Raw genomic sequence first — 21,514 nt, forward strand, 5'->3', positions numbered from 1 at the left:
CTACAAAAACTAATTATTCATAACAATGACTGGGGAGTTAATAGATTCATTTGATAAAGCCATTATCTATTCACAAACAGTTTGAGACAGGAGAAAAATATGATAGTCGTTGAATAAATGGTAAATTATGAATAATTCACCCAGTTTCCATTTCTAGAAACAACTTTCAATCCGAAGCATCCCAATACATTTTAGACACTTTTTACATATGCAAGAACTGCTTCATTCACCACTGACATGCAGCCAGCCCCATTGTGAAGTGGGGTGGCTATTCAACAATAGCATTACAAACCTGTTTAGGACCAATTTAGACAGTGTCCGGGTCACTCTGTTGTCTAGCAAAATGGCAACTGTGGTCCTTATAAGTTATATGCCACTATAATTACGGCTGACTAAGCAGGTGCTGTCGGTGATCTTCATTCAACCACTTCTTATGCATTCAACCGTACCTCATACAAGCATTCAACTTTACAAACAGTAAGATATGCATTTTATTTCTTTCACTAAAGTAGCTGATCAGCGAACACAGGACTCTTAGTGTCAACATGGTAGGGCTAAGGGCTAGAGTTTTACAGAGTTTTAAGTGCCTAGCTCCCTTGAAAAAGCTGCCCCTGTGGTCTCTGCTCTAAACTGGGAAGCTTGTACCTTCAATGGGACATACATGTTGCCCTCTCATTTAGCCACATGCCAACAAAACAGAAGCCTCCTTCCAAGATGAATTGTGCAGATATATTTTGTATTGTGTTCAGAAAAAACCAAGGCAGGAGTTCACCCCAATTTTCCCACAGCAGAGTAGTGAGGCTCCACAGAGTGTACCATTATAATACAGACTTGACATCGGAAGATAAAGAAGCCACAAGAGAGATGTGTTTTGTTCAAATAAAACACTGCCAAGAAGCTTTGCAGCATCCTTGACAACTTTATTTCTTTGTAAGAAATAGGACAAGCCCACCTGGAATATGAGACACAATGTTCCACATGTTTCATGAGGTTGTTGAAGTGTCCCACTTCTGTTCCCTGTCCTCTAAGTGCATGGGGTACTACCTGCTCAACAGACTGATTAAAGGAGCTTTGATTTGCGTAGACACTATAATCAAGTCCACAACAGGGTCATCTGCATAATGAGTGGTATTTGGGGCTGAGTGTTGGGCAGGTGCTCCTTACAATTTATAACCCAAGTCTTGAGACAACCAGATAGTTTATTTAAGAGCAGTAAGCATCACTATACATGTAGCCAACATAAAAGTCCTCTAAAAACGTCCACCTACCTTTGCACAGAGCTAGCATTCCCACTAAACACTGTGCTTCTAACATGCTTAACATGGGGAAAAACATCTTAAGGGAGTCTGAAGTGGTAATGGGCCATGAAGCATATGGCAGTGTTCTGGCATCTCAAAAGCCATATGCACAGGCCTACAAACTGTTGGGATGTGATACACTACAGATAATATCCATGATAAATTATTCACTTAACCAAAAATTGTACATCAACCCTCAACAGCTGGTAAAAGCTGGATCCTTGCCCAGTACATTAAGGAAGTTTGCTTCCTCAAAGCTCTACTGTTCTTTGGGGGATTTGAATTATGCATGTTACCATGAAAGCTAATGCTGTACATATGCATTCAAAGTTATTATTAACCTCATCAGGCAGAAAAGGCAGCTGTTTTTTCAGCTAGTGTTCTTAGGATGTGGTGATGTTTTAAGGACTCACTGAAATAGAGGAGGCAAGTAATCTTTTTTCCTCCCAGGAGAATCTAGGGGTGACCAGTCCAAGCTGGCAGAATGTGGGTTAGAGGCTGCTGCCAGGGTTTGAGATTCATTCATTTTTTGGTATTATTAATTAGTGTGTTGAAGATCTATGGCACCTTCCACCTGTGAATCACAACATGCCCCACAAAGATGAATTCATTAAGGCTGGCTCTGCCCTTGAGAAGCTGACTTGTTATCGGAAGAGGTATTGAGCTTAATATTGCAACGAGGGATTCTTTGTAGGTAACAGCAAGGTAGCATGGGGCATACATCTGCCAAATCCATGTGACATCATTTCCTTGAGGACAATGAAGTTACCTCAGGCATTAACATGACCCAAGGCCTTTACTGTATACATGTTGAACTCAAAGAAGTGTTATAATGTATAGGTGTCACTTTAAAAGCAACATCATCTTTCAAAGGTTCAAGTCAGGCAAGATACAGACAGTGAAGTTCAGATTTCACTTAGCCAAGCCTATTCTTAGCTGAGCAGGTTTCTTGTCCAATGAGGTCCTTACGTTTTAAAATGTCACTCTTTTTGCACACTGCATTTCAATAGAGAACTCATCATGCTTATTCAAAAGTCTCTACCTGTGAACAGTGTCCTTGGAATTGTAAGGGTCCGCGACTACAGATGGGCCGTTATACCTCCAAACACCACCATTTGGACACATTCACATTCGTCCAACTACATGTTTTATGGATATTCATCTGAATTTGAGACAACTGATTTTCACTGTGATCATGCCCCTTGAGCATTCACCTTCCACAAGTTTTCTAGTGCATAAGTTTACTGCACCACTGTATAATAAGCACATGCTGCTCTGGGACAGTGTGCGCAAGAAGGGACAGGATAGTTAATAACTTCATGCCTGTACATGGACCAGTACTTGAACCAAACACATGGGTCTGATTCAATGCTTATCTCAGTCTGGTGCCTCTCACCAAAGTTGTGCTCTGCTAATATGAACTGGTCTATCCTAGCAGCTGTTAGATACAGCAGTAATCCTTCAACACAGCTTCTTGGTTCCTCATTCCAGGAAGACAAGCTAATTAAAAGGGGGTTAAAGAGATTACACAGACTAAAGGGAGATTTCTGAAGGCGCAATGAGCAGCAAGGCAGCCAATTCTTGATGAAAGTCAATGGGAAGTAGGCCACTAACTCTCACTTGTGCCTTACAAACTCTCTCCTTAGAGCTACCAGTGCTGCTTTATTGCCTAAAATTTTAGGAACTCTGGGGATGACAGTTCCAGCTCCACAGCAAACACCCAGTGAAACAATTGATTTGTTAGGTGCAAGTCCCTGTCCCTTTAAGGAGCAATTTGATGTCATGGTTATTGAATTGTTTTGCACAATATTACTTCTTTTTCTCACTAAAGGCTCAGCCTGTATAAAAGTCTGGTCCTTGGCTACCTACTGGATTGTGCTTGTCCCTCTGTGGATGCAAGGTGGGCAAGAGAGTCAAAGGAGGCTCAGACTAAGGCCTTGGGTCACTGTGACCTGCTATGGAAACACAGACACCAACTACTCCTTAGTAGTGTCCCCCTGGATGCAATACAATGAAGACAAGCTCATGGCCCCTTCCACTCTAGGCATGTTCTTCTGTCCAGCAGACTGTAGAGAGGTGTGCCTTTTACAACAGTCACAGCCTTTCACTTGTGGGCTCGTTCCAAGGGAACCTCAGGAGAAATCAGCAACCCTGTGCAAAAAGCCGAGATCTCATCAAAATGTCAGTGTCATTTACACAGTAAATGTCACTTAAAAGCCAACACCAGAAACAGCTTGTTGGGGAAATTCTGCAAGAAGTGGCAACAGCAGCAGGTATTTTCCTGCCTAATTTTTTTTTCCTTCATAATTGGATTTAGGCTCATCTGGAAGGTGTCACATTGACAAGCAAGCCCAGACAACAATAATAAAATCTTCCCAAAGTGTGCAGGCAGAGCACCGCAGAAGACTGCTTCTTGAGGTGCAGACAGTCCACTGTCAATGACCATTATTTTTGATCACGTGGATAAGCTTGTCAATTAGGAAATGAAATGAGAGTCACCTGGTCATTCTGTCCTGGCCACCAAAGGACCATCTGACTATATGGACTATTGATTACTGTTGGCCTGACCAAACAAATGGCATAACCTATGGTCGTAAGCAGCATATTGTTGTTATGAAAATCTGAACTGAGGTTTAAATGCTCAGTCAGATTTTCTCTTGCAGGAACCTTTGATCCTCCCTGCTCACATACCACATCCTTACCTATATCCCTTAAAGAATAAAGAGGCCAGAATGCATCTTGGTTCAACAAAGGCAGCCTCTCTTTCCTCATTTTTGATCCAAGAAAAACTCTATTTGCACTGGGGGGGAGAGAGAAGCTTTATGGATAAGCTATGATCTGAGTGAGATTTTTGTTCTTCTTGGATCACTACAGTCAAGAACAGACAAATATCTCTGCCTTCTTGAGAGGCAAAGAAAATACACCCACTTCCCTCAAGGAAACCACTTTTTAAAAGTCTTGCTCAACTAGCCATTTCTTCTGACATACAACCTTTCTCTGGCAGGTCCAAGCCGCAAGACAGTCATGATGCACCCTGGTGGCCATGCAGCTCCTGCCTGGCTCAATCTCTAATGAGCCCACCCCTGATTACTCGCCTTCCATGCCTTATTCTTATTGGAGATTAAGAAAGGAAGGCTGCCCGTGAGCCTTAGTCACAAGTCACAATCAAATCCCTACTCGACTCCACTAGTCTAGATTCGGCCTTCAAGCTTAATAGGCTCTCTCAGCCCGGCTGTGCCTCTGCAGAGCACTTGTAGCTTTAAGGGCTTATTGTGTGGCTCTGTCTTCCCCTGTGCCACCCCCCATCCCTTACAGATGTTATTGTACCATTATTCACTTCATAGGGGTCTTGGCCTTATCAGCCTCTTCCCCTTACGCTTTTATTGGGCCTTTTAGCCTAGGCCCACAGTACTGGACTTGGCTTCTAGACTCCAGCCTCCCTATCTGTGGGTCCTGGACCCTATCCATCTCTAACCATGGTCCCTCTCCAGGGCCAGCTGAGATCTCCATGCTCCTCTCCTCTGGCAGTCCCTGACTGTGATCCCTCCTTAGCCTTTAGCCCCTCCTGTCTCTGACCCTGCTCTCAGGTCAATTGAGACCCCAGGCTCCTTGGCCTGACTTGTTCCCTGGGCTCAGTCTCTACAGTGGCCTTTCCTGGAACTTTGACCACTCCTGAACCCCTCTCTTTGACCCCTCCTTGGCCAGTTGGGTTCGCCAGGCTCCCCACCCTTGGCACCTCTGGCTACAGCCCCTCCTCTGGGCTCAAGGACCCTTGGGTCTCACCCTCAGTTCCTCCTGGGCTACTGGTTCCCTGAGAAGGCCTGGAGGGCTCAAAGCAAAACCACCAGTGCATCTTAATAAAACACTTAAGCCCTCTGGCAGACACACAAAACCCTCTCTTTGCTTAACATAAAATAAAGGCCACCTGCCTGAATAAACAAGCCTCTCTCTCTTCCCCAGGTAACTCTCCTCTGTTCCCAAGCCAACAGAATTGGTTATGTCAGTTTGGGAGGCCTGTTGTTCTGTTGGCCTCCCTTCATGGCTCCCAGGGCTAGACTGCTGGACTATTATTCCAAAGATTACATATGCTCCTTATTCACTCTGGGGTACAATTCCAAATGATTATATTGACCTTTCAAGAGTTGCATTAGACTGTATCAGAACCACCAGTTAGAGGTTACCTGTTCTTGTGTTTCTTTTGGCTGATGAGGACAAACTCGAGCATTACTTTTAAGCTCCTGGGGGGTGGTGGCAGGGTGGCTCAGGGATTATATAGAGTTCTTCTTCCGGTCAGGCAAGTTTCTAATCAGCTCCCGTCACCACCTTTAAGAGATGTCACAGTGGGCATGTCTACATGTCGCCCTATGGCAATGTAGCAATGTGCTACGTCACTGTACAGCACGCTACCTAGAGATCATGCGGATCTTATACGTGATCACCAGCTACATCGCTATTGCAATGTGCTACCTGGTTATAGTGGCAAAATCTAACCGTGCACTAGTCACACAGCACAGTAACCACCTAAACTGCGCCATGCTTTAGTACTCCCAATAAGAAGTACTAAACCATGGCGACATGTAGACACACCCAGTGAATATAAAATGAGAGCGCCATTGTTAGCTGGCTGATTAAACTGGCTGGCAGAAGGAAAGTGCACAAGAGTACATGTTCAAAGTGTGATAATAGTCACATGTTATTTACCCATGTGATACACTAAATGACTATAGAACCCAATTAGACAGTAACCAGAGATCCATGTAGGTGTAACCTAGTTGATGACTTCAGTATGTGCACCATTTAATTGTCCCCTCGGTATGGAACCTTTTTACAAACCTCCGTCTTCTTGGAAGACATGTCACTTGATTTACCTTCCAGGTGTCACATGCAAGGGCCTTGAAACTCCCAGCTCATTATATTTTTGGCAGTCCAACTGAGCCCGGTCACCTTCCAGGAAGGAAGAAGAAACAGGGGAACCTGGTTAGAAGCTGAGACCCTGTTAAACTAAGGGGAGATTAAGGGGGAAAAGGCCTGCTATCTGAGGCTTTGTTGAGCCAAGGTTTTGCCAAAGCCTTAGCAAGATGGTGTCAGGGGTTCAGAGCCTCTAGTCTATCCAACACCACGATCTGGGATTTCTCCCTGCTGCTCTGCCATTTAAGGAATTTCAGTGACTTTCTGGACATGCTACCAGGTGCCTACATTCCCTTGAAATCTGTCAGGGAATGGCAAGGTGGGAAGGCTTTCTAGGAGACATGTTAGTTTCTTGTGTCTGTGCAATAATGTGTTCTTTATTGTTTGCATATTTAATTACTATAATATGCTCAGAGCCCCTGATATATGCAAACAGAACATCTGTGTATTGAAAAGCATTACCTATAGCAATATGCAGTATATCGTTATAATGTAAAACACAGATCAGGGTCTTTATTTTCTCCTTTCTTGATATAATGCAGCTGCCTGGAATTGTGATGTAATGCAGGAGCCTCATGAATCTTGAGCTGAGCTGCAAGAGAACAGGAGCAAATAAATATTTCACAAAGTGTTACCACAAGACACGACAGCATAAATAAAACAGAAGTGTGAGGATAACGGCTCAAAATGCAATTTGGCTTAAGTCATCTGTGCCTTCAGAAACAGGCAGACAGGAGATTTATTTCAAAACTAAAGTATGTGGGGGGGGGAACAGTGTTTTTATTATCTTTGACCTTTCTACAGGAGGTAAAGGGACAGCTAGGAGATTGCATAAGAAGTCAAGGAGCTGGGTCACCTTAGATTGATACAGTACATAGGTTCCTAAGAAAGTTAGGAATGTTGCAGAAATTTGTCTCTCACCAAGAGTTGCCATAGTTCATGTTTCCCATGAGAGGGAAGGGGTCAGAAGGCTGGCTGGAAGAGAGGGACCCATCATAACATCCCAAAATGGTTTCCCACCAATCCTCTGTGTGACAAGCAGCATAAGCCAGTCTGATCTCCGAGTGAGAAATGAAGATGTACGTGCTTTCCACCAAGCCCTGAAATACATCAGAGGTTGACCAGAGCTGAAGCCCCCACTACGGATCGATCCTTCTAGCCTTGGGGAGGGATCTGCCACCAGCCCAGAACCCAGACTGCACAGTCATGGCCACCTTTACCAGTGCTCCAGTGTGCACCTCCATGAAGTACACCAGGGAGATTGGAAGTAACAGGGAAACTGTCCCTCATTGTGCCCCTTATTCTAAGATACATGCCGTCTCCTTCAAGCCCCCACCCAGCATTCTCCCTTGCCTTTAATTCCCCCAGGTCTCCTACTATTCCCCCTAAACTGCAGGTGGCTGAAGAGCCTAGCAGAGAGGTGGGCAAAATGGTGGATCCAGCTGGCAGCCAGACTCCATTTCCCAGCAGCCCCTGCCCACGTTGCTGCAGCCAGTTTCCATGGAGACCTCAGCAGTAGGAAGGCCATGACACTGCAGGGCCAGGGTTTCCATGGAGACTGGCCCTAGCAGCACTGGCTGGGCGGGGAGATGCTCCAGGGCTGGGGCTGGGATTTTGTGGTGGTGACAGCATGGTCCAGAGCTGGGGCAGAGCCATGACCCACTGTCTGCATGCCCCTGCCCAGGGCACGTGGGCAGCAGATTATAAGTCTGCCCCAGCACTGGACCATGCTGACACTGCCAAAAGATCCTGGCCCTGGAGCAGCTCCCCACCCAGCTGCACACCCTGCCAGCTCTGCTTGGGCCAATCTCCATGGAAACCCTGACCCCATGCTGTCATAGACCCACCACTGCTGGGGTCCCCATGGAAACTAGCCGCAGTGACATGAGCAGAAGTTGCTGGAAAATGGAGTCCGCTGTGGGCTCAATCCGGCCCATGTTTCACAGTAGCTAGGGTCAGGAGGGACCTGAACAGATCATCTAGCCTGACCCCCTGCCACAGGCAGGAATGAATACTGGGTTCACAAGACCCCAGACAGGTGATCATCCAACCTCCTCTTGACTTTGCCCAAGGTAGGGGCGAGGACCACTTCCCTCAGAAGTTGGTTCCAGATTTTGGCCACCCTAACTGTAAAATATTGCCTTCTGATCTCTAATCTAAACCTATTCTCCATCAGCTTATGACCATTGGTCCTCATCACCCCAGGTGGTGCTGGGGAGAAAAGGGCTCTGCCTATTTGCTGTTGATCTCCCCTGATGAGTTTGTAGGCAGCCACCAGGTCCCGCCTCAGCCTCCTCTTGCTGAGGCTGAACAGGTTCAGGTCCCTCAGTCTCTCCTCGTAGGGCCTGTCCTGCTGCCCTCTCACCAAGCGGGTGGCCCTCCTCTGAACCCTCTCCAGGCTGGCCACATCCTTTTTAAAGTGCGGTGCCCAGTACTGGACGCAGTACTCCAACTGCGGCCTGACTAAAGTCACATAGTGGGGGAGTATCACCTCTCTGGACCAGCTTGAGATGCACCTTAGGATGCATGACAAGGTATGGCTGGCCTTGCTGGCTGTGGTCTGGCATTGGCGGCTCATGTTCATCTTGGAGTCAATAATGACTCGACTAATTCTGCCCCCAACATCTTTTGTTTCATACAGGTTATGCACACTGCCCTCCCTTTCATCTGGACCCATTTAGAAAATGGTGGTCAAAAAGCCAAGGAAAGAGCTTGTGGAAAATACCAGCTCCAGCATCAGCAAGATGTAAACTAGTGTGGATACAGCTATAACAAGCATCGTGAAGTTAGTCTGTGAAGGAGAACATTTAAGAGTTTATTCACACACGAGCATGCTGGGATTTAGTGATACAAAGAAATCCTTGGGCTTCTAGATGAGCAAGTGTGTGCTCTATATACATATATATATATAGAGAGAGAGAGAGAGAGAGAGCACACACTTGCATTTTGCATGTATGCACACATGCATTAACGCATGTATATATACACACACACCCTTACCCTTCCTTGGAGCTTTCCACTAATTACAAGAGGCCTCATACTGCTTGCAATGGCTCCAGTGAAATTGGTTTTGGTTTTCACTGAGGTAACTAGAAGGAGAAATAGGCCCTTATTTACCCATTTAGATTTCATAGCGTGAATGGCATAACAAAGGCTGGCCAGATTCCACCTTTTTCAGGTACAAATCTCATGCCACCAACACAAAGTCAAAGCTCCTGTGGCACCTCAAACTCCCAAAATGTACTTACCGGTATTCTGGAAGGGAGTGGGGCACAAAGGGAGAGTGAAAAGCCAAAAACCTACTCCCAGCAGGTAAAGAAAAGGCAATGAATCATTCACCAGTCTAAAAATGGCTCTGTGCCCTGCCTTCACCAGCTGAAAACTAGTCAAATGCAATGTGTTCTTCATCCCCAACCTTAATTCAGATGAAGTCTGCCATGAAAGTATGAATCATCTTGGGGGAATACTGTCCTTGTACATACTTAGAAGCAGAGCTGCTCTGGCTACTCTTTTAGGCGCTCTGTAGCCTTGGACTCAACATGACTGACACACGCAAAAAAATGCACTTCTCTGCTCTACATCAGATCATGAATTCCTCTTCTCAACTCCCTGAGGGGTTAGCCATCATGCTGTGGGAGCCCTGGCACTAGGCAATCAGAAATATTTCTTTAGAAGACCTCTGGAGATCCCTTCCAGCACTGATTCTCTGTAATTCTATGATTCTTATTGCTTTCATCACCCTGCCTTCAGTGACTATTGATAATGTGTCTGCATGATCAGTAACTCAATAGGTAAAGGAAAGGGGATTTACAATATCATTCCTTGTCTGGAAATGCAATCTCAGAGAGATACTTGTCACACTTTGAGCATACGGGACATTTAAATTCTTTGTCTTACCTCCAGCTATTAAGTCTAGAAAGGTGGACTTTCAATAGATATGAAACTTTTTAATGGATGGCTGAATATCTTTGGCGATTTCTTCTCAAAAGGGGACCATGGGGGTGAGGCTCTGTGATTGAAAGATATAATTTGTGTTGCCTTTACAGAGAAATAGTTTTGTTTTTAACACACTTCTATTTGGACTACTAAAGCATGGTGATTTAGGAGCAGGCCCTCAGCCAATGCCAATAAATATCACTCCACTCATTTCAGTAGAGCAAGACTTATTTACCCAAGAGAAGAAAAAGACCTCAATATTAAGGCAGCACTCTAATTGAATCGAAACTATTTGGCTTTCTGTCTGTATCAAGTAATGGGTAAAACTCCACTGACTTCAACAGGAATGAAGCTTGGCAAAACTGAATGCCTTAGAAAATCCTGCACTTCAACTACAGCTATAACTGGCTTCCATGCAAGAAATTCCAGTGGAAAATGGAGCTTGGGTTAGAATACCAGAGTAAGCTAACATCACTTCAGTGACTTCAGGGAAATTACACCAAACGTATACCAGCCCCATATCCTTGATTATTTGTATGGACACAGTGTATATATGTTTCAGTGGCTAACCAAGGCCACACGGAGCTGGGTGTTGCACACACACATATATCAAAAAGGGAACACTGTCCTAAATAATTTATAATCCAATCACCAAGTATATTGAAATCTAATTTACAGCCTCCCATTAAACTATAGGAGAAAGATGCAGTTCTTGTGTTATAAGACTCATACCTGCCAAGTACCTTGCTCCAAGCAATACTCTTCCACATCTGTCCCTTCCTCAAAGGCTAAGCCATACCTCCAACCAAGTACATCTCACAGGGCACATCCACACGTGCACTTTAAAGCACACTAGACTACTTTACTGAACATTAAAACGTGACATACAAATGATGACATTATGCTAAAGCGCAGTAAAATAGTCTATTGCACGTGAAGTGTCACTAAATAAGTGTGCAAATGCACTACTGTGCATAAGCACAGCCTAATTCACATTAATTTAGTACTTTACATTGGAAGTACTAAATTTAGTGTGCATTAGAAAAGGTGCATTAACGCACGTGTAGACATGCCCACAGTCAGCTGGAAAACAGATTAAAATTGGTCTAAACCTGAGAGCAAAGGCTGAAGTTTTCATATTCATGTAGGTCACTTCAGTTTTTGGATGCCCTATTTTACGACTTCGTAAGGTAGACTGATTCTCAAAAGAGAAGACTTGGATGCTCTAAATACTCCTTTTATATATAATCATCCCGTCAAGATGGCACTCAAAAGTCACCAGCAACTAGGATGTGAGTCACCAGAGACTTCTAAAATACAAGTCTTATCTTATCCCAAGAAACAGTGCTAAATACTCAGCCTTGTACCCGAGGCATAATCCCTGTTCCTTCCAAATGTTAAGCCGTCACTACAAATCCAGAACCATAGTAACAAAATTTGACAAGGGCTTGAGGCATGGAATAAGGACACAGCCTGTTCTTCTGACACCGTTAAAAACATGATGTAAAGTGCTCATTGTCATCATCATTTTTGACTCTGTAGTACTAACAGGCTGGTGACTTCACTGAGAAGACACGCTGCAAGCAAATATCTGCTGTAAAAAGACCATCCTAAACTCTTGAGGGACACAAGCAGTCCCTCAGGTCTCACTGGGTGCATCTACATGTACGCTTTAATATGCGGTAGCCCATTTTACTGCGCATCAAAGTGTGAAAAAAACTGTGCTTTTATGCTAACACATAGCAAAATAGGCTACTGCCCATGAAGGCGACAAAGTGATGCTTAAAGGTGGCATGCTCGGGTAGTCTGCTAGCAAAGCTATAACCTGTACCCCTCAGTCCCCTCCCCATGTGCATGCTCTTTGTCAGAGGCAGGGAAAAACTCAAGGCGGAAAGGCTAGATTGGGTATATGCACCTCTCTTTTTTCCATCCGTTTAATTCCACAGACCAAACAAACAAACTCAAGGAAAACTCTATTCTTCCATATTTACACTGTTGTGCAAATTGCTTTTCTATTTTGTTGTTCCGGATAATTGTTTCATACTTGTTAAAAATCCCTTTGTTTCATTCCCCCCCCAGCCCCCCGGTCACTTAAGAAGACTTTCGTGTTTTTGTTAAGGAGTAAAAAAATGTGCGCATTTGTTACTGCACAGTAAAGCACCCTAATGTGCATTTGTTTCGTGCCTCACATCGGAGGGTGCCTGTACACGAGCAGGGAGGCTGCTCTGACACGCTGCAATTCCAGCTCGTCAGAGCAGACTCAATTAATCAAGTCTGCTGATATGTGGCAATTACTGTGCTCCTGCAGCATTCTGCATCTCGTGTATCAGCGTCCCTGTACTTCAAAATGGCAGTGGGGGTGCTTTAACTAAAGCTCATTCAATGAGCTTTAGATAATGTGCCCCCACCACCATTTTAAAGCACGAGGACACTGATACACTAGACTCTCCCAGTGCTTTAATTAGAGTGGCTCTCAGACTGCTTTAATTAGAGTGGCTCTCAGAATGCTCTAATTAAAGTGCCCCCACCCCACTCCCAGTGCATGTGTATAAACACCCAGAGGTACTAAATTTAATGCATATTAGGAAAAACACCGTAATGCATGAGTAGATGCGCCCACTGAGACTAATCCTTTTTATGGGATTGCAAATTCCTTGGGGCAGGGAATATCTTTTGGCTTTCTACCTGTAGAGCACCTCACATAAAGGGATTCAGGTCCTTGATTGGGACCACCAGGCATTTACTAAAATATGAAGATAATCTGCATGCATTGAAAGCAAGAACAAAATCCTACTTACTTCAATGAGAGTAGGTTGAAGACCTATAACTCACTAAGATTTTAGATGGAAGGCAGAGCAGGATGGCTCCAAGAGACTAACTCAGAGATGCATGAACTTTCATAGGCAACAGTCTATGCGTAGCATCTGTCCTAACCTCTCCTGCCTGACTTCAGACTAACATGGTTAACTATCGCTCTCTACACATTAAGAAATGGGATGATTGGTCCTAAAAACTGATACTTCCTCTCAGTCACTGACTTGATCATAATGTTCTTTAAATGATATGGTGGCCTACTTGAATATCCTAACAGCTTTAATATCAAGTTATTTTTTTTTCCTTTAAGTGTAAACAAGATTCAACCATTAAAACCAACTGTAATATAAATATTGTTTATTTAGGGTTAGGATTTATCAGCTGCCTCCTTTCCAAGAACTTCTCTTGACCTCAGCTTCACCTCAATGAATCTTGATTTTTGTCTGAAAACAGCAGTCAATAATATTTACTTCCTACTGACTTCATCCTTAACAACACAAGCAAAGACCTGAACTAGTATTGACCTCATGGTCTCACTTCTAATCACAACAGTCAGAGCCCATGAGCCATCTCTTAAGTCACTGAGAGAAGTAACACGCAGCAGTAACCTCGACATAAAGGTGACAAGGCAAGCTATGCTTTCTATAACTCTTTATTTATTTATGGAGGTGAATGATGAATTGCTGGATGGTCTCCTAAGGTCTTGCAACCACCTGCCTGTGGCAAAAATAACTTTGCTCCAAGAATTCTCCTGCTCCTGTTCTAAGCCCAAGTCTGCTGAGCATATCGGCAGGGGCTAGTGAGTACCAGCTGCAATATGGATACTTGCCACCAAGAACTGGACTGAATCCACCAATTTATTGCTGCTAAATCACTGGAGCAACTACCAAAGAGTACTGCTGTTTAAATCACTACTATCTGGGACTGCATATGAACCAGAAATTTAAAGGAAAAAACTCCATATCGCATTACCAATCAACTGATCCTTTCAGTCCCTTGGAATGATGCCCAATGCTGAAACAATTCCCCTTTCCTTGAACCAAAGCCAGTTATAGCTGTACTTTAGCTTAGCTGTGAAGAGCAACAGGAACACATACATGCCATGAGAGCTACTGAAGACCCAAAGCTGTGAATGGAGGAGAGAGGAGTTATACAAAAAAGCCATCACCTAAGAAATTTCAGCTTGGGCAGGCTTCCAACTTCTGCATTTACCAGATTCCTTTGCTCAAATCCCCCAGCAGGGCAAACCTGGCCTTCCACTTTGGCTGTTCAGGCTCTTGGGGTAACAGCTTTTGTTCAGCTCTTCCTGGTGCTCAGGCAACCTTGTACCTTCCCCCTGACATCAGATGTCAGTGGCTTTCCCTAGCCCAGTGCCATAGCAAGGAGGGGACAAGGGGGGGGTGACCACTCCGGACACTGAAGCAAAGGGGCGCCAACAGGTGCTGCCCAGCTGAGGTGGGGTGGGGCATGGGATGTAGCAGCAACTGGCTTGTTTCAGGGGCCGTAGGGATAGGGGGAGGGCAGCTCCCGCTGCTGCATGCACTCCCAGGCAAGCATGGGGGAGCATGACCCCCCAGATCTGTGCCTGGGGTGAGGGTGGGCTGCCCGCCCTGCTCCTTGACTAAGATCTTGGTACCTACTCATTTTCCATCTGTGCACAACACTAAGCCCACAATTCTCTCATGCGCAGCAAGCGGATCCACATGTGCACGAGGGAACAAGGAATGCCACCATGTTAGGGCACGATGCCTGGCCGAGGTCTGCTTGCAGCCATGCACAGAAGTCCAGCTCACACCCAGTAGGCAGGAATGGAAACAGTTCAATTGCTTGCACTGCTTTTTTTCCCTGGTACACTTAGGCTCAGAGAAGCAGTTCCAGGTTACCCCTCATTAGGCAGATGTTCTTTAGATGATTTATGCTTCTATCAAGCTTGATATCCCCACAGAAGATTGTTAGTGAAAAGCCCTGTGTAATCATTTATCGTTGGGATTTATTATGTTTAACTTAGTAACTCTCTGCAGGCATTCTAACAGGATGGAGGTGGGCTGTGGGCAGTAAAAGGTCAGTCCCAAAGGAAACCAAACACTGCACTAAAAGGAAGCTTGAATGTGGCTCTAAAGGGCTTTGTTCGCATTAGAGGGGAAGCAGCAGAGACTTTAATCATCCCTGCCAAAGCTATTCACATGCAAGAAGAGAGGGACCATGCAAGAGTTTGCCATCAACCCCTCGGTAGCTCATCTTAGAGAACGTGGTTATAGGCCGTTGCTGGCTTAGTTCCTCCTTCCTTTCTCTCTGCTGTCTTTTTTTTATTAATGCTGAGGCATATTATTGCTGCCTCAATGGAGCCCTCTATTAAGCAAGGTGCCAGTCGTGCACATGGCTTTTTAAATAAAACTACACTGTTAATTTGAGCTCAGGCCAATAGCCATAAAAGCTGAGCAAACACCAGAACACAGAGGAAGTGGCAATTACCGGTTGTACCAGGCCTTGGTTCTTTCTGGCGCAGGACTGGGCCACTCCGGAGGAACGGCTGTAAAAGGCGTCGCAGAGCCGTCTATGAATTTCGGGAGTCCAACATGAAATTTATATTTTCAGTCTCCCTGAACGTTCTCATTTCATCCAGGGTCGTGAGCTGCAATACAGGAACCGGGCCTTTCCTCTGGCCTGCCCAGAAGCAGGAAACGCTGGAATCTCATGAGAATGTCATGTCTCATTAATTTTCCAGCTCAATAACCCAACCCGCTGGGGCCTGCGCAGTTCAGAGGTTTAACTGTTTACCTAACAAAACCAAGTAGAACTCCCTGGTATTTGCCCAACCGGCCCTTCTAACTGATGAAGCCCAAAAATCACGGTTTGTTGGGAGCAGGGGGACGGGGGTTGCACTTTTTTCTTTTTAATGTTCCCTCTTCTCATTAAAATTTTTTGCTTGGACTTCTGCCTAGTGTAAAGTTTTGTCTTTGCAGCATGCTGTGAACACTGCTTGTGAGGTATTTTTCCAAGGCAAAAAGCACATTTTAAATAGTCATGCATATCATTAGGGCTGTCCCGGGGGGGGGGGGCAATCGGGGTAACCGCCCCAGCCCACACTTTGGGCAGACGGAGCAGCCACGGCAACTCCACACTGCTGCCAACTTCACATCCGGCCACTCGGCACCACCGCCAGATCCGCCACTGAATCCGGCATGGCCAGCCGCTTGGCACCCCCCCTTGCTGCCAAATCTGCTGCCGGCTTCCTCATGCCCGGGGGCAGGGCCCTGCACAGGCTGATTTGCCCCAGGCCCGCACCCGGCCCAGGTCATCTCTGCATATCATATTGCACTTATGCCTAGAGGATGCAGCTGGGATGATGGCTCCACTGCACTTGCGCACAGTAAGTAATGGTCTCTGCCCTAAAGAGCTTCCAGACTAAATACAAAAGTAAGATGAAGCATTGAAGGAAGTACTGGAAGTTCATTTCCAGAAGATGCGCCATTTGTTCAGCACCATCCTGAAGAAGTCACACAACACATGCCTTCACGAGAGCCCTCTGGACAAACAATGTTGCTATGCTATGGAGACCCAGGTCTCTCACTAAGATGGGAGAACACAACGGGGAGATATATTCCTCTGATTTTGTTGGAAAATTCCTAGGGAGCATAGAGCACCGTGCTGACATTTTTCTGGAAGGAAATGTTTCCAGAATAAGCTTTTTCTTGTGGGGCCTATCTTTCCGTGTCACCCAATTCAATATTAGGTAGCACTGCTGTTGTAAAAGCAATTACAGAGATGGCTACCGCATCCCAGCTGCCACAAAGGCTGTAGCTCGCTTATTTTGGTACCAGGTGGTTTAAGGTCTATTTTCCAACAAGTGTGCCTCCTGCACTTGCTGACACAAAGCCTTTTGAGCTACAAGCCAAATCTCTTCCTTGCAATATCTTTTTCATCCTTTTTTTCTCCCGTTTTTAGCTCACAAGTGTGTCTTTTCTTTAAAAAAAAAATCTATTATTCTTCAAAGGCCCAGTTGTGTCCTTCATTTACTGAAGTAGTCAGGAAATATTATGGGTTATTTTGTCACCATGGAAACTTCAAATAGGCCTTCAAGGTTTTGGAGAGGTGCTATTAGGCCATGTAGGGTTCTCTGACAGAAAATAATAGGGACGGCAAATCAATGAGACCTTTTATATGGACTGTGTGAATTGCAAGGGGTATCAAACATCATTTCTCTGCCACTGTAGACTACTCCAGGCAGCAGTTTAATATGGCATCCTTCTGACAGCTGAGCCCAAATGGAAAATTAATGAGGCAGCATGATATATGGGTCTTTTTAAATCTCATAACCGGCCTCCTTTTGAGAATAAAAATGACCATATCAGTTTAATATTAGCAAAGAGGTTCTCAGTGTATCTGTTTGCAAGCCTTGTCACAGCACAGAGGAGACTGCTTTGTTTTATCGACAGTGCAAGACCATGCTCGTTTTCCAGCTGGGCTTATTTAAACCATAATAGCTCTGAATTCCATTTGAGGTTTATCAAAACACTGCCATGAAATGAAATCCGTGTGTGCGCCTACTTGGGCTCCAAGGAGTGTCGTGTCCTTTGGGTATTGCCCATTGTTAAGGAAACCCAATGTAAAGCAGGTAAGTCAATGCACCTCTTCCTATTCACAGTTATTGTAGGTTAGTGACCCAATAAAATGTAAGGGTGTTCCACCTGTTCCTTCCAGTCTGTCACTGCTGGATCTCAGACACCAAAATACAAGCTATTCCACTGATTCCATTATGTTAAGGCATAACAGTCAATGGGGACTTCCCCAAAATAGTAACACACCGCAGGCCAAACCCATAGCTAGTGCAAATTGTAGCACTGTCTGCTGGAGTCAGGAGGGTGAGTTTCCATACCTGACTCAGCCAGGTCTCTGGCTAAGTGTACATCCACCAACCAGGACAACAGACAGTTGGCTGGAGTTTCTACAGTCTGCAGTAATGCAACAGGCAGCATCATGCGAATGTCCACCAGCTATGTGGGTGTCACTGCAGCTGCAGCTCTTCTCGGAGCTCTTAAGACCTTTGCAAAAATGCACCCATCATTTTCCACTTCACCTGCCTTAAAAGCTAGAGACAACACCAGTCTATAGGAGTTATCTAAACACTGAGTTTGATGAAAGGTTTTGGATGAGCAAAGATTGGGACCAAGTGCCAGAATTTGTCAGTTCATACAATTCCTAAACCAAAAGTTCTCTGATAGCACCACAGGGCACCTATACATGTGGCGTGAGGCTGCTCTGACGCACTGTAATTACAGCACGTCAGAGCAGATTCGATTAATTGAGTCTGTTGGAGCGTGGTAATTACTGCGCTCCAGCAGACTCTGGCGTCTGATGTATCGGTGTCCCCACACTGAAAAATGGAGGCGGCGGCTCTTTAACTGAAGCTTATTTGACGAGCTTTAGTTAAAACGACCCCGCCACCATTTTTCAGCATGAGGACGCTGATACACAAGATGCTCTGGGCGCTTTAATTAAAGCAGCTCTCGGATCCACTCTAATTAAAGAGCCCCACCACCACCACTCCCAGAGCAAGTGTATAAACGTAAATGTTGATCAACTGGGCTTGAACTGAATGTCACCACTGCTAAAAGCATAAGCTACTACATCCTGAACTGAAAGGCCAAAACTGCCTGAACTGGAGCTGTTGCAGATGCAGATCTAGCCCACAAAAAATTCTGATGTTAAAAAGAGAGGGCCTTCTTCCAAAAGCTGAAGTCTCAAAAAATTTCACAGAACAGATATCCCAAAATATAGTTACTCCAAAACAAATAACTACATCACTGAAATATCCTCTCAAGGTCAAAACGTCATAACAGTCCAAATGTAGTAAGGAAGTTGAAACAAATATTTCATTTCATTCTGGAAACAGTTTGGAACATTTTCTGTCCAAAACTCCACTGAAATAGATGGTCTCCTGTGAAACATTTGCATTTTAAACAAAGCATTGCTTTCTGATAGAAAACCATGTGGTCAAAAACATCTCAGTCAGCTCAACTTGCACCCCTTGTAGATTAGGGCCATTCGGGAATTCATAACAAACACTCATTAGCAGATTATGCTTCCATGCAGAGACCACCTTATAATTTCATAGCTAAGCATTCAAACTGTAAATGCTTCGATATAGGAAAGCATTACGGGCTGGACTGTCCCTTAGAAGAACTGCTTCACGTCAGGGGCAGTGTAGAGCAAGGCTCCTTTGGTGGTAATACTTGCGCGCTTTAAAAAGGTAGGCCAAGTAGCTATGCTGCAAATCAGTGCAGAGAGCATGCCTCCATTACGGCAGAAAAGCCCTGAATATTGGCCAGTCCTGCAAGTCTCATAGTAGAATTGCAACTGTGCTGTTTTTAGCTCTGTATGCATGTCAGGAGGCAGGGAACATGCTTGCACTTTTCAACTGGATATATCTATGCAAAGGTAGCTGTATATTTTACAGGCTGACTGCAGTTTCTCTAATGAGTGGCATCACCAACAGCCTCAGAAAGAAGCATGGCAGTTACCCAGTATAAGGCTGTACCTAGAAAGTTTGCCTTCAAAGTCTGTTTCTGTTTCAGCAAACGCATAATTGCTTCATATCACCCGAGTGGTGAAAACCATCCAAAGCCTATTGATGATTAATCTTTCATATACCCACATACTTATATCCAAATCAACTGTGCCATAAAGCACCTATGAACCACACATTTGTTACATGCTGAAGTATCACAATAGTCTAGTGTAATAAAGTACTTTGCCCTAAAGATTATAACTTCATATCACTCAAACAAAGGGAACCGTAGAAGTTTGATGGAGAGAGCTCTTTATCAAAATTAAATCCTCAATAATAGAAATGGGAATTGAACATACAGCAAGAGAAAGAAATTGCTTTAGGCTTCTTTTATTTCTATCTTCCCCACATTGTTAAAATCCCTCTTTAAAATATTAAATTGGTCAGTGTTCACGGTGTGCCTACACACGGTATATTTCTTATTACTTTTCTACTTACCTGCCCAATGGTAATGCTATATGTCTCTTGCAATAAGCTGCGCTGGAAAAGGACTTAGAGAAACAGAAGGGACTTGGGCTCGTTCTACCCAGCAAGCAAGAACACCTGCATCCCATCATCCATTCCACTGTCAGCAAGGATTTCCAGCTGCTTTTCTGATTTCTGCCCCACTGAGCTCCATAATCAGAAGGGCCCAGGTAATTGTGTGTTGAGTCAGCACTGCAGAGCAAGAGAATTCAGCAAGAGTGAAAGGTAGTGGATCTCCTAATTGGCTGTCAGGCTCTCAGAGGAGTATGATAAAGCTGTGTGAAAAGGGGTAGAGAATTGAGGACTGGTCAAGCACGGATGATTTCAAAGGATGTCCCATGATAAGAAAAAAAACAGAAGCACCAGAATCATTGCAGAATTTTTTTTCCTTCTTAATGCAGATATTTTATCCACCTCAATAAAGGCATAAGAGTCAAAGCATTTTCTTGAAAGTAAGGCTTTCACAAGAGAGACCTGGACCCCAACCCCCAACTCTGTAGTGTTTTGTATAACTATTTGCACCCCTCCAAAGTGAAGGTCAGCACTACCGTTCTGCTACAGGTGTGTTTTATAATCACCTTGAGCTCAGGCCGTTGTTCTGGCTATGGCTGAAAGGATGCCAGGTTAGAATATGAAAAGCCAACAGGAGCATAGAGATATGCCAATGACAATTAGCTAAGGGATATTTGGTGGAGTAAGACACCAGCTATTGCTAGAGGGATCCATGGTACCAAGTAGAGACTTGCTAGCTAGTTCCACATCTATAAAGAGCCAACTGGATGGGGAAGCAGGTTGCTCCCCTGCTTAATCACATACCCCTCTGCATTTTTCCATCACTGTGCAGATCTCATTAAGAAAGGAATGGAGGTCCCTTAGTGTTTCTTATAGAAATAAAAATACTTGTGTAAAGCAAATGATAAATGTGCAGCTCAGTCTAGTTGCCTATTGCCTGTTACACATTTCTTTTTGTAACCTCAGTTAATTTACTCTTCTGCCTCGCTGAGTGATTTTGTTAAAAAACTGAGGGGTAAAATTTGGACTCGGGTTCAGCTTCCCACCTGCAGAAACATTTGTATGTTTGTTTGCATCTGGACTTTGGGTTATTTTCATGGCAAAGACTTTGACGTCTCTTTGAAATTCAGATCTGCATTTAGGTTTTGATTTTTAACCCTACTTGTAGCCGATTGTCAAAGTCCAGGAGAGGTCTGGAAGTGGAGTTTTGCTTCAGAGGCAACTCAACTGAAGTCTAGTTCAGTGTGGAGAATTTAGGGAGCTGCTCGGAGCACAGCCCTGGCTCTCCCCTGCCTCCCGCCACCAGGCTGCTTCAAAACGTTTCGAAACTTTCTAAACGTTTCGAGTGCCCTCATTTCGCTTTGAAGCTTTCAAATCTTTTTGCTTTGTTTCGATTTCACTTGTTTCCAGCTTGAAATGCATTGAAACAGCTTTGAAACAAAACACTCAATGAAATTTTGCATAGCCCTACTAACGAGGTACTTAGCATTCTTTTTTTCCAGTTACTTTACAA

The 21,514-nt window shown here is 44.5% G+C and overlaps 1 long non-coding RNA gene across 5 annotated transcripts in view; it reads right to left on the minus strand.

Moving 5' to 3' along the window:
• LOC132243516 (uncharacterized) overlaps positions 1-20,270 on the minus strand; it is a 140,927-nt gene extending 120,657 nt beyond the window's left edge. The window contains exons 1-5 of one of the 5 annotated variants that reach the window (XR_009455128.1): positions 19,963-20,270; positions 6,669-6,798; positions 6,132-6,242; positions 5,480-5,621; positions 566-3,449 (exon numbers count right to left, since the gene is read on the minus strand). This is a non-coding gene — a long non-coding RNA (uncharacterized LOC132243516). Of the gene's footprint in view, positions 1-565; positions 3,450-5,479; positions 5,622-6,131; positions 6,243-6,668; positions 6,799-7,127; positions 7,506-15,428; positions 15,636-19,962 lie in introns of those variants that run through there. The other 4 variants (XR_009455124.1, XR_009455126.1, XR_009455127.1 and 1 more) reach the window with 4 other exon arrangements.
• Positions 20,271-21,514: the final 1,244 nt, after the last annotated feature.

The sequence above is a fragment of the Alligator mississippiensis genome, chromosome 10 (assembly GCF_030867095.1).
Source record: "Alligator mississippiensis isolate rAllMis1 chromosome 10, rAllMis1, whole genome shotgun sequence".
Lineage (NCBI taxonomy): Eukaryota > Metazoa > Chordata > Crocodylia > Alligatoridae > Alligator > Alligator mississippiensis.